General features: G+C 43.1%; 1 long non-coding RNA gene across 2 annotated transcripts; it reads left to right on the plus strand.

Annotated features, from left to right (window-relative positions):
* The first annotated feature begins 8,049 nt into the window (after nucleotides 1-8,049).
* Nucleotides 8,050-12,961, plus strand: LOC124669226. 2 transcript variants are annotated; one of them, XR_006992077.1, is made up of 7 exons: nucleotides 8,050-8,377; nucleotides 8,451-8,717; nucleotides 9,725-9,789; nucleotides 9,987-10,092; nucleotides 10,957-11,029; nucleotides 12,256-12,488; nucleotides 12,592-12,961. It is a non-coding gene; the product is annotated as an uncharacterized LOC124669226 (long non-coding RNA). The 2 variants fall into 2 exon arrangements; XR_006992076.1 differs by having other exon boundaries at nucleotides 9,725-9,767.
* The last annotated feature ends 716 nt before the right edge of the window (nucleotides 12,962-13,677 follow it).

The raw sequence follows: 13,677 nt of genomic DNA on the forward strand, positions 1-13,677 counted from the left end.
GTATGTGAATGGTTCATTCGATCAATAATTCACCGTTGAATATGTGGGAGACATTATGGATCTCCAGATCCCGCTATTGGTTATTGGTTGGAGAGAGTTCTCAACCATGTCTACATAGTTCGCGAACCGTAGGGTGACACACTTAAGGTTTGATGTCGTATTAGTAGAACTTGAAATATGGAATGGAGTTTGAAGTTTTGTTCGAAGTCTCGGATGGGATCCCGGACATCACGAGGAGTTCCATAATGGTCCGGAGAATAAGATTCATATATAGGATGTCATTTTATAAGTTTGAAAATGATCCGGTTCATTTATGGAAGGTTCTAGAAGGTTCTAGAAAAGTCCGGAAGAAATCACTTTGGAAGGCGGAGTCCCGGAGGGACTCCACCACCCATGGCCGGCCAACCCTAGAGGGGTGGAGTCCCAAGTGGACTCCACCAAAGGGGCCGGCCACCCCCCCTCATGGAAGGGTGGGAATCCCACTTGAGGTGGGAGTCCCACCTTGGGTAGGTTTCCCTACACATGGAAGGTTTTGGGTTGGGATCTTATTCGAAGACTTGTAGTCCAACACTTGGGGGTTCCACCTATATAATGAGGGGCCAAGGGGAGGGGGCCGGCCACCACAACACCACCACCTCCGCACCCCAAGGAGGCCGGCCACCCCCTCTCCCAAACCCTAGCCGCCCCACTCCTCCACCTCTCCCGCAACGCTTAGCGAAGCTCCGCCGGAGTTCTCCATCGCCACCGCCACCACGCCGTTGTGCTGCCGGATTCAAGGAGGAGCTACTACTTCTGCTGCCCGCTGGAACGGGGAGAAGGACGTCGTCTTCATCAACACCGAACGTGTGACCGAGTACGGAGGTGCTGCCCGATTGTGGCACCGTCAAGATCTTCTACGCGCTTTTGAAAGCGGCAAGTGAACGTCTACCGCAGCAACGAGAGCCTCCTCTTGTAGGCTTTGGAAATTTTCAAGGGTTAGTCTCGTTCATCCCCTCGTTGCTACCGTCTTCTAGATTGCATCTTGGCTTGGATTGCGCTCTCGCGGTAGGAAATTTTTTGTTTTCTATGCTACGAATCCCAACAGTGGTATCAGAACCGTGTCTATGCATAGATGGTTGCACGAGTAGAACACAATGGTTTTGTGGGCGTTGATGCTTATGTTGTCTTTAGTTTGAGTACTTTGCATCTTTGTGGCATAGTGGGATGAAGCGGCTCGGGCTAACTTTACATGACCGCGTTCATGAGATTTGCTCCACGCTCGACATGCAACTTGTATTGCATAAGTGGCTTTGCGAGTGTCTGTCTCTCCAACTATAGTGAAGATTCAATTTACTCTTCTATTGACAACACTAGTATCACCGTTTTGGTTCATGTTCGTAGGTAGATTAGATCTTACTCGAAAACCCTAAACCACGTAAAATATGCAAACCAAATTAGAGACGTCTAACTTGTTTTTGCAGGGTTTGGTGATGTGTTATGGCCATAATGTGATGATGAATATGTATGAGATGATCATTATTGTATTGTGGCAACCGGCAGGAGCCTTATGGTTGTCTTTAAATTTCATGTTGAGTAGTATTTCAAAGAAGTTGTAATAGTTGCTACATGGGAGAACAATCATGAAGACGGCGCCATTGACCTTGACGCTACGCCGACGATGATGGAGATCATGCCCGTTGATGATGGAGATCATGTCCGTGCTTTGGAGATGAAGATCACGAGCGCAAAGACAAAAGGGCCATATCATATCACATATGAACTGCATGTGATGTTAATCCTTTTATGCATCTTATTTTGCTTAGATCGCGACGGTAGCATTATAAGATGATCCCTCTCACTAAAATATCAAGATAATAAAGTGTTCATCCTTAGTAGCACCGTTGCGAAGCCTTGTCGTTTCGAAGCATCTCGTGATGATCGGGTGTGATAGAATCAACAAGTGCATACAACGGGTGCAAGCCAGTTTTGCACATGCGGATACTAAGGTTGCCTTGACGAGCCTAGTATGTACAGACATGGTCTCAGAACACGTGATACCGAAAGGTAGAGCATGAATCATATGATTGATATGATGAACACTTTGAGTGTTCTCCATTGAAATTACATCTTGTCTCGTGATGATCGGACTTGGTGTGGTGTATTTGGTTCATGTGATCACTAAGACAATTCGAGGGATATTGTTTTGAGTGGGAGTTCACCTAGATTTTTAATTTTGTTGAATTAAAATTTGATGGTGCCTTGCTCTTGTAGAGCTTTGCATTAGGGTGGTTTGCATGAATATTAGCTTGCCTTGAGTGGGGTAGTGATCAAAGTTCTCTTCCTCCTCCTGAGAGTAGCCCTCCTCCTCCTGATACTCCTCGGTACTAGCGTCTATACACGAATACGAGGTATACAATCACCAAACAAAACTTACCTGCTATACTAAACACACCAAAGGTTCACACAAGCTTATTCTAGCATCACATCATTCATAGCATGGTGATTGACTTTGTTTTCTTTTAAATAAAAATAATTTCCTCTCATTACAATTATTGATTTGGTTTGCTATTTAATTCTTTGGAGAAAATAATTTCCTCTCATTGAATCTTATTAAGATTTAATCTCCTCAAATAATAATAAGGTATGAATATATATTGACCAAGGTCAACACTTCATATCTATTATTTGGGAGTATGATTTAAATGAGGTGCTACACCTCATGCATTTTAATAATAGCATGGTAATGATTTAATATCACTAAGTAATAAAATATGAGGTTCATTATACTAAGGTCATTACCTCTTATTGAATTACTTAGGATCAAGATTTAAATGAGAGAGTAGCTCTCATACTATTTAAATAAATTAATTCAAATGAGTTAAATGGACTAGAAATGGCCACATAGCCATTATTTTGCTTTAGTCCATGATCATATACACAACTATGCTATCTTTTTGTAGAAACAATTAGAGTATGTCAAATGTGATTTATGAGAGTTGGAATCAACTCAAAATCACTTATGGTTGAATTTTAAATAAAGTTTGAAGTTTGAAAAGGCCATGCCTTGTTATTTTTGCTATTTGAGTTCTACAATGAATCTGAGGGTGAGACCTATGTGGTTGCTTAGACCTTTTTCCAGGCTTTCCAAATATATAAAGTTCACAAAATTTGGTTTAGCCGATTTGAAACTATTTAAGTTTTTGCAAAGCATCTGCAAGCAATTCAAATAATTCACAAATTTGATTTCAAACTGCTGGGTTTAGGCGGGAAAGGAAATTGGGCCGCAGCGGGGAAAAGAAGTTGGGCCGGCCCACTTCGCGTCTAGCGCGAGCAGGCCGCCTGACATGGTGGGTTCCACCAGTCAGCGAATCATAACAGGCGAAGGGGTATGGGCGAGCATGGGACGTTGGATTAGAAATGGATCTAACGGCGCACGAGTATCGTCGTCTCCAACGAGAGGCCGTGGCTCTGGCGGCGAGGGTGGGGGTCGGAGAGCCTACCGGTGCTCCGGCGGTCGACGGCGAGGTGCGCGGCGACGTTGGCGAGGATGACGAGTCGACTGGTACAGGCGGCGGCGCTCGGGGAAGCTCCAATCGACGGCGAGGATCTCTGTGTACTGGCAGGCTCCGGCGACGAATTGGCGATGCTCCGGTGCTAATGTGGCTAATTGACTGGTCGTTGAGAAGCAAGGATGGGAGGAGAATGAGGTGCTGTGAAGAGTTGGGGTGCGGGAGAGCTCTATTTATAGAATCGTGAGGGTGCTGCGGGTGCTGAGGAAGGTCGGGCATGGCGCGGCGTCTCCGGTGCTCGAAAGGCCAAGGCGAGGACGTCACTCGATTGGCAGCAGCATGGCGATGCTCAACGTCTCTCTGGCGCTGCAAAAGCGTGACAAGATCGATCGGGCGCGTGCAATGACTGCCACGGTACTGGCGGCAACACGTCGACGAGGACGACGGTGACGGTGCACGCGCAGGTGCTTGAGGATGTCTACGGGCTAGAGGTTGCAGTGGAGAAGCTCGATGCAGAGGGAGAGGCGTAGGGGAGGACGGAGGCGACTGGACGAGCTGCCGCTCTGGCGCGTCCAGTACGCGGTGAGCGTGCATACTGGCGTGCACTGGGCGTGCTGGGCACGCTCTGGCCTGGCCAATGCCAGCCTCGCGCGAGCTCGAGCCGTGCAGGGTGATGATCAGCAGGGTCAGGTGATTCTCCAGGACAAGGTTAAAGGGAGAGAGGAGGCTCGGAGAGGTTGAGTGCATGAGGGCCAGCATGGTGCACGGCATGGCACTGTTTTGCTCTCCACAGACTTTAATCATCAAAGGCTTGTCCTTGGCTCGATGCAGGAGAGGTAGAGGGACAATGATCATCTCTGATCAAAGGAGATTTAGTCTCAAAACTGTTGTGTAATAGAGTGTGTGTGTAAACCAGAATTTTGCCTGCCAAGTGCTCGATGAAATGGCCGCATGAAGAAAATGTTCAAATCTTTCAATTCTTTTTGGTGGAGTTGATTTGAGTAATATATGGAGTAGAGTGGTGGTGGTGGTGTGAAATTTGGTGCTGGTTTGCAAAGTTTCAAAAAGTGGATGATCTACACTTTGTTTCAAAGTTGCAACTTGTCTCATTTATATTGGTCAAACTAGGCAGAGTCAACCTTGGTGGTCAACACAAGAAATGTTCATCTTGATATGGTCTTGGATGAAGTGGAAAGAAAAGAGAGGTGTTAGTTTAAGAATCTGCCACACTAGGGGCTCAAAGTGGGCATGATGTTATAAAAGTGCAAATTGACCATTATCATATGTGGATGAAATTTGCAATTTCCTTTGGTTTGATTTGTGTTTCTTTGTTGCAAAAGTGTCTGTTATTGATATATTAGTGTTTCACAAGCAATGGCACAAGCCATGGTGGCCTTGGTTAAAGATTTGCATATTTGGTTATAGGTGTATGTGAGTGAAAATGGTATTTTCCTATTTTCTTTATTTCTCTCCTTTTGGGGTTCTAAGAGCATGTAATAGGGTTTAAGTATATTTGATCATCCCACAACACTCATCATGGTAATGGCACACAAGAATGCATGAACACTATGTCTATCACTATATGCAAAATAAAAGTTTTTTGTTAGTTCCAAATTTTGAGCATTTGAATTCTTTGTCTTTATTGATTTGAAAACTTGGGATGTTACAGCCCAAGGCCTTAGAAGACGGAGCATCAAGTTCCCGAAAGGGTGGAGCCGTCGCTGCCGATGTCATCGTAATCTCTGACGATGAGGAGGACGTTTAGTGTGCAGTGATTGCAGTGAGCACATACTCACTACTACTGAATGAGGAGTAGTATTAATTGATTAGGTAGCCGTGCATTCAATACTTAATATTAACTTGTAATGTGTAAAGTTAGTGATCTTTTTTAATAAGTAGCTAGGAAACCATGTTTGATTAGATCCCTTCCGGCATATAACCAAATATTACAAACTATGTTTCTTTATGCATCATCCAACAAAAGTGTGTGATGCACCACATCACACACAATTGATCTTTAAGCAACCATGTGCGATGCACCACATTACACAATTGGTCCTTAAGAAACCATGTGCGATGCACCACATCACACGTGATTGATCTTTAAACAACCGTGTGTGAAGTGTCTCATCGCACACAATTTACTTCTAGCAGACCGTGTGGAAACATGAATGCCCATTACAACCCATCCTACCTAACTCTGCCCTCTCCCGGTATATATTTGGACCACCAGTGCGACCACCACTCCAGTCGATAGCCGCCTCACTTATTTTAGATCTGCCACCCGGAATATCACTTGGTCGGCAAGGCGGAAGAGAGACCTTCTGGGAGGCCTTCGTCGCTGCAATGCCGATGACCTCCCCGACGGACCTGCAACAGTTGCCTCATGAATCTCCGGGCGGTCGAACACCAGTCATCCCGGCTCATCATCACCCTCCACCGTGGCAACCGCCAGCCGTATTGTCTCCGTCGAGAAGGTATACATATGTACCAAACTTTTAACTCCTATGTATGGTTCAGATCTGCGGTGTGTGTTGTATCTTAATGCATTTTACCAGATGTATATCTAAGATATGTATGGATAGGATGTGTATTTACCGGTTCTATATTTGTAGAAAGGATTACTAAATCTATATACATGTGTTAGATATCTTGTATTTGTAGCATTAAATCTTTCATGGCTTGTGAGGCTTTCCTCTCCCTTCGCTCCTAAATCTTTCATGGAAAATTGGAGCGAAGGGAGATGGTTGCCTCAGTACATTTTGCCTTGCTAGTTTAGCTGGCGATCTCTGCTTCATGCAGTTGGATGCGTATTTATGGTAAGTCCACTAATCATTTGAGTTGCGCTAATTTGCAGGAATTGCACTTCACTTGAAAAAGTTCACCATTTCACTTCACTTGAGGAAATCAACAACTATGAAGTGGCAAAGACGCAACTAAGAAGACATGTAATTATATACTTCGTATATCTGTTGTATAGCTAGCCGTGTTACCTTGTCCAAATGCTTGTGAATGTGGTGGATGTACTATGCAATCAATATAATTGATATCATATTGTGTGTTGTTGGTGCATCTTGTCATATATACATTTGAATGCAAAGTTAGGTTATGTGCTATTGGGAACATCTAAGTAATATTTGTTGCATAGATAAACTGTCCGTGATGCTTGCTAAAATCATACGGCTGGCTTACACAAACTTGCATCATCTCTGCTGAACGCATACGCCTAAATTAAAAACAACGTGTGTGATCTTCATGTTTGCTGACGGTTAAGCTTAAGGCACTGTGTGTCCTATCGCACACGGTTCCTTGCACACAACCGTTTGAGATAGGGCAAGCCGTCCGTGTGCGTTGTTGAGAGGGATCGCCCACCCTTGCATAGTGACGGTTGGGTTTATCGTATCCGATAGGCCGTTTCAGCCGTGTACAACCACCCGATCTGTACTAGTGGGTACTCAAGGATGCCTATACATATCTACCTCGCCAAAGGTCACTTGCCGAAGAAAAACCTGGTGCGTGGTACTATTTCTTGAAACCCAATATATCCTCCAAGGTCTCCATGGAGTGTAGCGATGAACTGATGCACTCGACATGTCCATACTTCCTTCAAACCCAAAATGTCGTGCACGCCAGCTCCTTGGGCCAAGCAAACTGACGAACACAGTCAGCAGATGACACAACGGAGAATAACTATACCTTAGGAATGAAGGCGGACGTTCATTTGAAATCAGAGACATGTCCGCTAGCTATCTATCTCTATCGATCCTACGTGATCACCCAGTTACATACTCGTAGTTCTTAGCTAATTTTTTACATGCAACTAATCATTGTGGACTGTCCGCTATATCCGCCAGACCGTCCACTTGCATCCATAGCTAATAGAAACGATTCTTGAAGAAAATCTCCTACCACGTACTGTAGCTTTTTGTCTCCTTATCCTTTTTCTGGTGCATCTCATTTCTACATGGCACCGCATGATGATGCATCATACATTCGTGTGCCGGCAACACTTATTACATGTTGACCATTTCTGTGCAAATTAGAACCATCTAAAAATATCCATGGGTCGAGTTGGGAGCATATAGCGTGGGAACACATATGAAAACGGTATGGTAGAATGAATATGAAAAGGGATGCAGTGGTTGACAAGTGGTCGCCTTTTATATTGGTTATATTAGATGATAGTACTACATCATAGGTTAAGCAGCAGATGTATTTATAATGCTACATGCATGAATATTCAACACTTGCTTCAAATCATTTTTCCTAAGATCTTTATGTTGCATAGCGTGCCTTATCTGCCATTTTATGGTTGCCCTTTGATCTAACTAGTGTACTTATTAAAACGCTGCGTACCCTACCAGTGCACATGTATAATCTCTACTATATTAAATAGCTAGAGGTGATGTCCTATGGTACGTCCCAGTCTCCCATCTCGAATCGAAAATAAAACCGCACAGTTCCTGTCCCGCATGCCACGTTTACATAAGAAAACGGAATAAACCAGGCACAAAACCGGCTGATGGAAACGACCAAGCAGGTCACCACCCACGCACGGTCTTTGACCTCTCGTCCCGCACAGCCAAAACGAAAAAAAATCCCCCTGATTGATTCCTAGCCTTGCGCCGCCTCTCTCCGGCCCTCCTCTCTCCACCGTCAGGCGCGCCGCCTCTCCCCGGCCCCCCCTCTCCGCCGTCAGGCTCGCCGCATCGCCGATGCCTCCTTCTCCGTTTCCCAAGTTTACTGGCCCATCCCCATCCGCTCCGCCTCCATCTGCCATGGTTTGCTGGAAACTACCGGTCAGCTCAGCTATGGCAACTGCCGATGCCGATCGTGGAGCATGTCGATCGTGCTGCTTGTGTTGGTTACTTCCTCCACCAATACAAAAGGTACGAGCCCTCATGTTCTCCTACTGCCGCACGACCATTGGCTCAAATCCTCCAATCTTTCTCCCCTCTCCAGTCGGCATCAGGAGCTCGCCGCGCCCGGGCTTCACGGTGGTGACGATGCTGGCGTCTACGTGTTCCTGTATAACACGCCCGATGCATACAAGTCCAACTTCATGCTGGTCACCCTAAGAGTGTTCTGTCCGGAGTCCATCGAGGCACATTTTGCTGCTATTTAGTAGAGTCTTCATCTAATTCTTCTGGTTTCTTGCGCCGTACAGAAATCGAAGCTATCGAGCCTGGAAAGCCGGAAACGAGAGCCAACACCAACTGCGTCCAGAAGGTTTGAACTTGTGGCTTTGTGTGCTCATAGGTTCGGTCGGCTTGTTTTTTTGTTGGACGACCTATGTGTGCAATTGCAACTTGCAAGCCTGCGATACTTTTGTTTAATCACCCGTAGAGTTCCTATAGATCAGGTTAACATGTAGTTGTCTATTATACATGGTTTCCTACTAGAAGAACATAATGGAAATATAACTTGTATTTACTTGTAGGATGTTGTCTTGTATTTACTTGTAGATTTCCCATAGAGAAGCAGCCTACAACAAGTGCTTGAATAGCTTTTTTTTATATTGTCTCCCTCTCTGTATTTGAATACTGATCCGCATATATTTTGCCTTTGCTTGGTGTCTAGGTAGTTTTCAGTAGTAGGTTCAAAGGCGTGTGCAAATTCCCTGTCCCTCTTTATAGTAGTAGAGATTTTTTCCAGCCGTTCTATACAAAGTGACACCATGCCGAGCTTTATTTGGTGCTGCACTATGTTTTGGTGCATACTGGCAAACCATACATTGAAAAGATTCACTTGACGTTGATACATCAAACTGATATGCTCATAGCATTGTACAAACTCCAGGTTAAATTGTTTTCTTTCGGTGTGATCAACTACAGCTGTTTAAGCAGATAATAATACGACAACATCATAATCCATAGATCACAAAGTTTTATACTGACATGATGTATGTATACTCTGCATCGTACAAATTAAACTCCAGGCTATATTGTTTTGTTTCTATGTGATGCAGTACAAGTGTTTAAACAGATAAGAATGTGACCACATCGTAATCGATAGATCACAAAATTTTATACTGATATGATGTATCTACGCTCTGAAATAGTTTGGAAGACGGCCATGTCAGACTTTTTTATCCAATGAATTTATCTGGAGTACGTTGCGCGAGCATGCTTTTTTTCTTCTTTATATGATATATTATTTTTAAAAGATTACTATTTCAGACCATATGATTATTGTTCTGGTATTTGATATCGATGGTATCTGCTTTTATATCCCAGGTTGCGAAGGAGGTGGATGAGTTCTTGGTGGAGTGTAATCTGAGTAATTCACCCCTCTTTATTTGGTGATTCTTTGTTAATTTTTTACCTGAAACTTTATATGTCAGTGGTTGTATTTAAATTTTTTTTTTTTGGAAAACCTATATTTAGGAACCATGAGGTTTGGATGAACCATTCAGTGTTCTGGCCAGAGGTTGTGGATCCCTAAAATTTGCTGCTATTTAGCCTTCATCAATTTCTTGTGATTTTCTGTGTTGTACAGAACTCGGAGCTACCGGGCTTGGAGAAATTTGGTGCGGTGAGCCAAGACCACCTGCATCTCCGTCAACCTGTCCAGTGGCAAAGTCACTGCAAACCTCATCTGGAAGGTTCGCCCTTATGTCTTTGTGTGTGGTTAATGAGAATGGAAGTGCGTATTTTTTGCGCTTCGATAGGATAAATTTTCTTCTACCTATGTTGTGTTTACTGTTCCTTGGCTTATTACTCAAACTCCTGTGCCTTCATATCTTAGTAATTCCCTGTAACATGTATATTCCATGAACTATTGTTCCATCGTATTCTGTATCCAGCCTGGTCACACTTTGAGTGGTGTGCCAAGATGCTCAAAATAAGCTTTTTGATCATGCTAGGCAGAAAGGTAATTGCGCTATTCATGTTGCATATGATATGCGTGGCTAAGCTATCTGAACAAACTTGTTGATAACCCCAAACTTTCTTATCTTATGACCAACTGGCCATTTATATATAACTGTTACATCCTAAGATATTCGGTGACCATTTGTATATTTAACAGGACCATTAATTGGTTAAACTGCTCTGCCAGTTATTCATCTTTACCATGTAAGCTGTCAGCGGTGCCAGGCGTAAGATTTTTCCTATATGGAATTAGCTAGGTTCTTCCTCATTCTGTTACGTGTAAGCCTATATTTTGGATCACCTGAAAGCACACGATGCACAATATTAGGCTATCCAACAAGCCTGTCAAATTGGTCAAAACATAGTATGTTAAGGTTATTAGCTCAGCACAGGTATCTATGGTGGACTAAAACTAAAAAAGAAAAACTTCAACTAACAAGTAGAGATTATCTGTACAGTAATCAAACATAGTCTCAACCTAGAAACTTAGCGCTTCCACAATTGTATCTCCCAATTTAACCATGTTAGTAACCCCTATAAGATGACTAAAATGATGTTATTGTTGTCTTGTTGATATCACAACATATTTGTTTCAGGTGATCTTTCAACCTGGATCATCACCTGGAAAATAAAGAGAACCAAGGTTATTAGTAGAAAATAGAGTTGCAGGTCAGCAAATTTTGATTATCTCATTTTAGCATGGTAATCTTGCTCCTGCATATGCTCCCTGCCAACATTTTTTGTAATTTGTCTTCCACATATTTTTGAACTTCTGCTTAGATGAAGGTATTTGGTTGTGGTACACACTTTGTATCGTGTGAATGCCCAGTTTTCATGCATTTCTCGGGGCAGTGAGGTTTTCCATGGCAGTGCACAACGTTTTCTATCTTTACTATTATGCGGTTACTCCATAGTTTTTCATCTCTGGTGAATATCATTCAAGCTTCTAAAATGTCTGTGCATGATATAGTGGAAAACTCAGAGCAAACTAGATCATGAAAAACACATTCTTCTGTACATGTGGATTTAGGAAAAAGAGAACTCTGCTTGTACATGTTCGTTAGCAGTCTAGCTTGGATGATTCATCAAAAAAAATCTATCAACATATGGCAACTTTACTTGTAATTAAAACTTGATCCTAAATAAGCAGCTAATAGTGCACTTCCTGTAGTACATACCTCCTAAATTGTAAGAATACAATACAGCAAACCTTTGGTAACCTCTGCTTATTTTAGCATCAGATCCTTTGATAACCTAAAATATTACTCTCTAAGTGTGTGTGAATGTAAAGTTAATGGGTTAACACATGTTGCTCAGTGAGTGATTACACTGTAAAGTAGAGCACTACGAATACCTGCGCTAACGTTTGATTATTATCCTTGTTTAGCAGAGTGTGTAGTCAGTAGCACCCTAGCAAAATTTGGTTTACAGAGTAACTTAATCATAGCGCCCACAATATACACATGGAATTTAAGCATGATGGCATCAGTATTGCTATACTAGACGCTTGCAGGCGCAACTTTTATCAACTAATAAACGAAGAACTTGCTTATATGCCAATAGTAATGATTTCAGAAAACAGACTGAAAGATGGGTGTAGATAATCATCTGACCTACATATTTAATTATTTTGCTGCTGCCATGATATCTTGTCGGTATGTCAACTAAAATGGAGTTGAGAATTCTAAATAGTGCTTTCCTATTTAGGAAAACTTATTGTTTGTCGAGCATATGTCCGTAAGTATGCCACAAATAAATTAGTGAAAATTGATAAATTGTTTTTAGTGGACAGAGTGATGGAAACATGCAACATTAGTTGTCCAAGAAAAAAGCTCTAGATTTGTTACATATTTCCATATTGACATTTTTGTTACATGTTTCCATTTGTCATGCAGCCAACGGTTTGAAGTGAGTGCATCGGAATGATATCCTTCTTAGCATCGGCAGACACGTGTACGTCGAGGGCTGAAAGATATGCTGGAACCGTGGCCTTCATGGCTACTCTTGGGCATCCCTACGAGCCGGATTCCCCATCCATGAAACAGACACTTCATGCTTTGATGATTGATGATGACCGACTTCATGGGGGAAATATCGCGTATGCGGCTGGAGTATGCTTGCTGCGCTGGTAAGTGATGCCCTAAAACCAAGCCATGAGCTCGCTTCTTAGCCCTCACCAGATGGTAAATGTTTAGGTGTCTTTCCTAAAAAGCCGTTTTTCTTTTCTGCAGCTACTATCCACCATGAAGAAGAGAAGAATATGATGGAACTGTTAACCACCACTTCGCATGATCCCAACCGAGGAGAATGAGCGCTCAATGGTGTGACAATACACGCTGGAGAAGTTATAGTGGTAGTGAGAAGTGTTGGGGCGAAATGATAATCTATGTCTTGCGAGCTGATCATCTATCTGTTGTAAGCTCAGTGCTCAAATCAGCAACTGTTTTTAGTCATCATGTATTGATGTCTTATCACGTTTCCTACCTATGGTTGGAGCATGAGAATCAGAAATATTTTTTTATTTCATCAACTCGGAGAATTGGTGACATTCTACCAAACTTTACATGCAAAACATGGTATGAGTAATGTGCCCATTTTTTCTGGTCGTGTGAATCGATGAATTATAGAAACTGACAGTGTTATAGTCCTAAAATCAAATCATACAGAAAATTGTCAGTCTACAATAATTATAGACATCCTTTTATAAATTAGTAATGCTATATGCTAATCTTCCTCATGTTTATTTGTGCCTCCATTTCTTTCTCATGATTATATTTTTTAGTTTACCAGATAAACACGCTCTTTTTCGTGTAAATATCAATTAAGATGGGAAGGAACGCATAAGATCACGAAACATACATCCTTTTTTATACATGCTAAATATGAGTTTTAAATTTATCTCGGTGTATTTTCACTTTTGCATGTCATGGTGTTGCCGATAGAACCCACAGATAAAATGTCTTGAAAGAGAAAATAAACTTGAATGCAACGTCTTGTTACATCTCTGATGACGCCAGCGGAGAGGAACTTGGCGGACAATGCGGTCGACAGCCCGGCCTGGCTGCGACGTTTCAAAGATAAGCGCGCTGTCGAGCTCACGCGGGCGGCCGACCGCTCGGGCGGCCGCTTCAACACCGTCGGCCGCCGTGCTTGGTGGTACGGCCGCGACGTCGACACCACGCTGCAATATTATGGCTTCCGCCAGCGCGTCCACGGCGACAGGCCATGCGACCCGCTGTACTTCCCGCAGGCGGCGTGCATGGCGCCGGCGGCGCCGACTCTCGAGAGGGCGCCGGAAAGGACCGCGGCGTCCGGAA

The sequence above is a fragment of the Lolium rigidum genome, chromosome 7 (genome assembly GCF_022539505.1).
Source record: "Lolium rigidum isolate FL_2022 chromosome 7, APGP_CSIRO_Lrig_0.1, whole genome shotgun sequence".
In the NCBI taxonomy this organism is placed as follows: Eukaryota; Viridiplantae; Streptophyta; class Magnoliopsida; order Poales; family Poaceae; genus Lolium; species Lolium rigidum.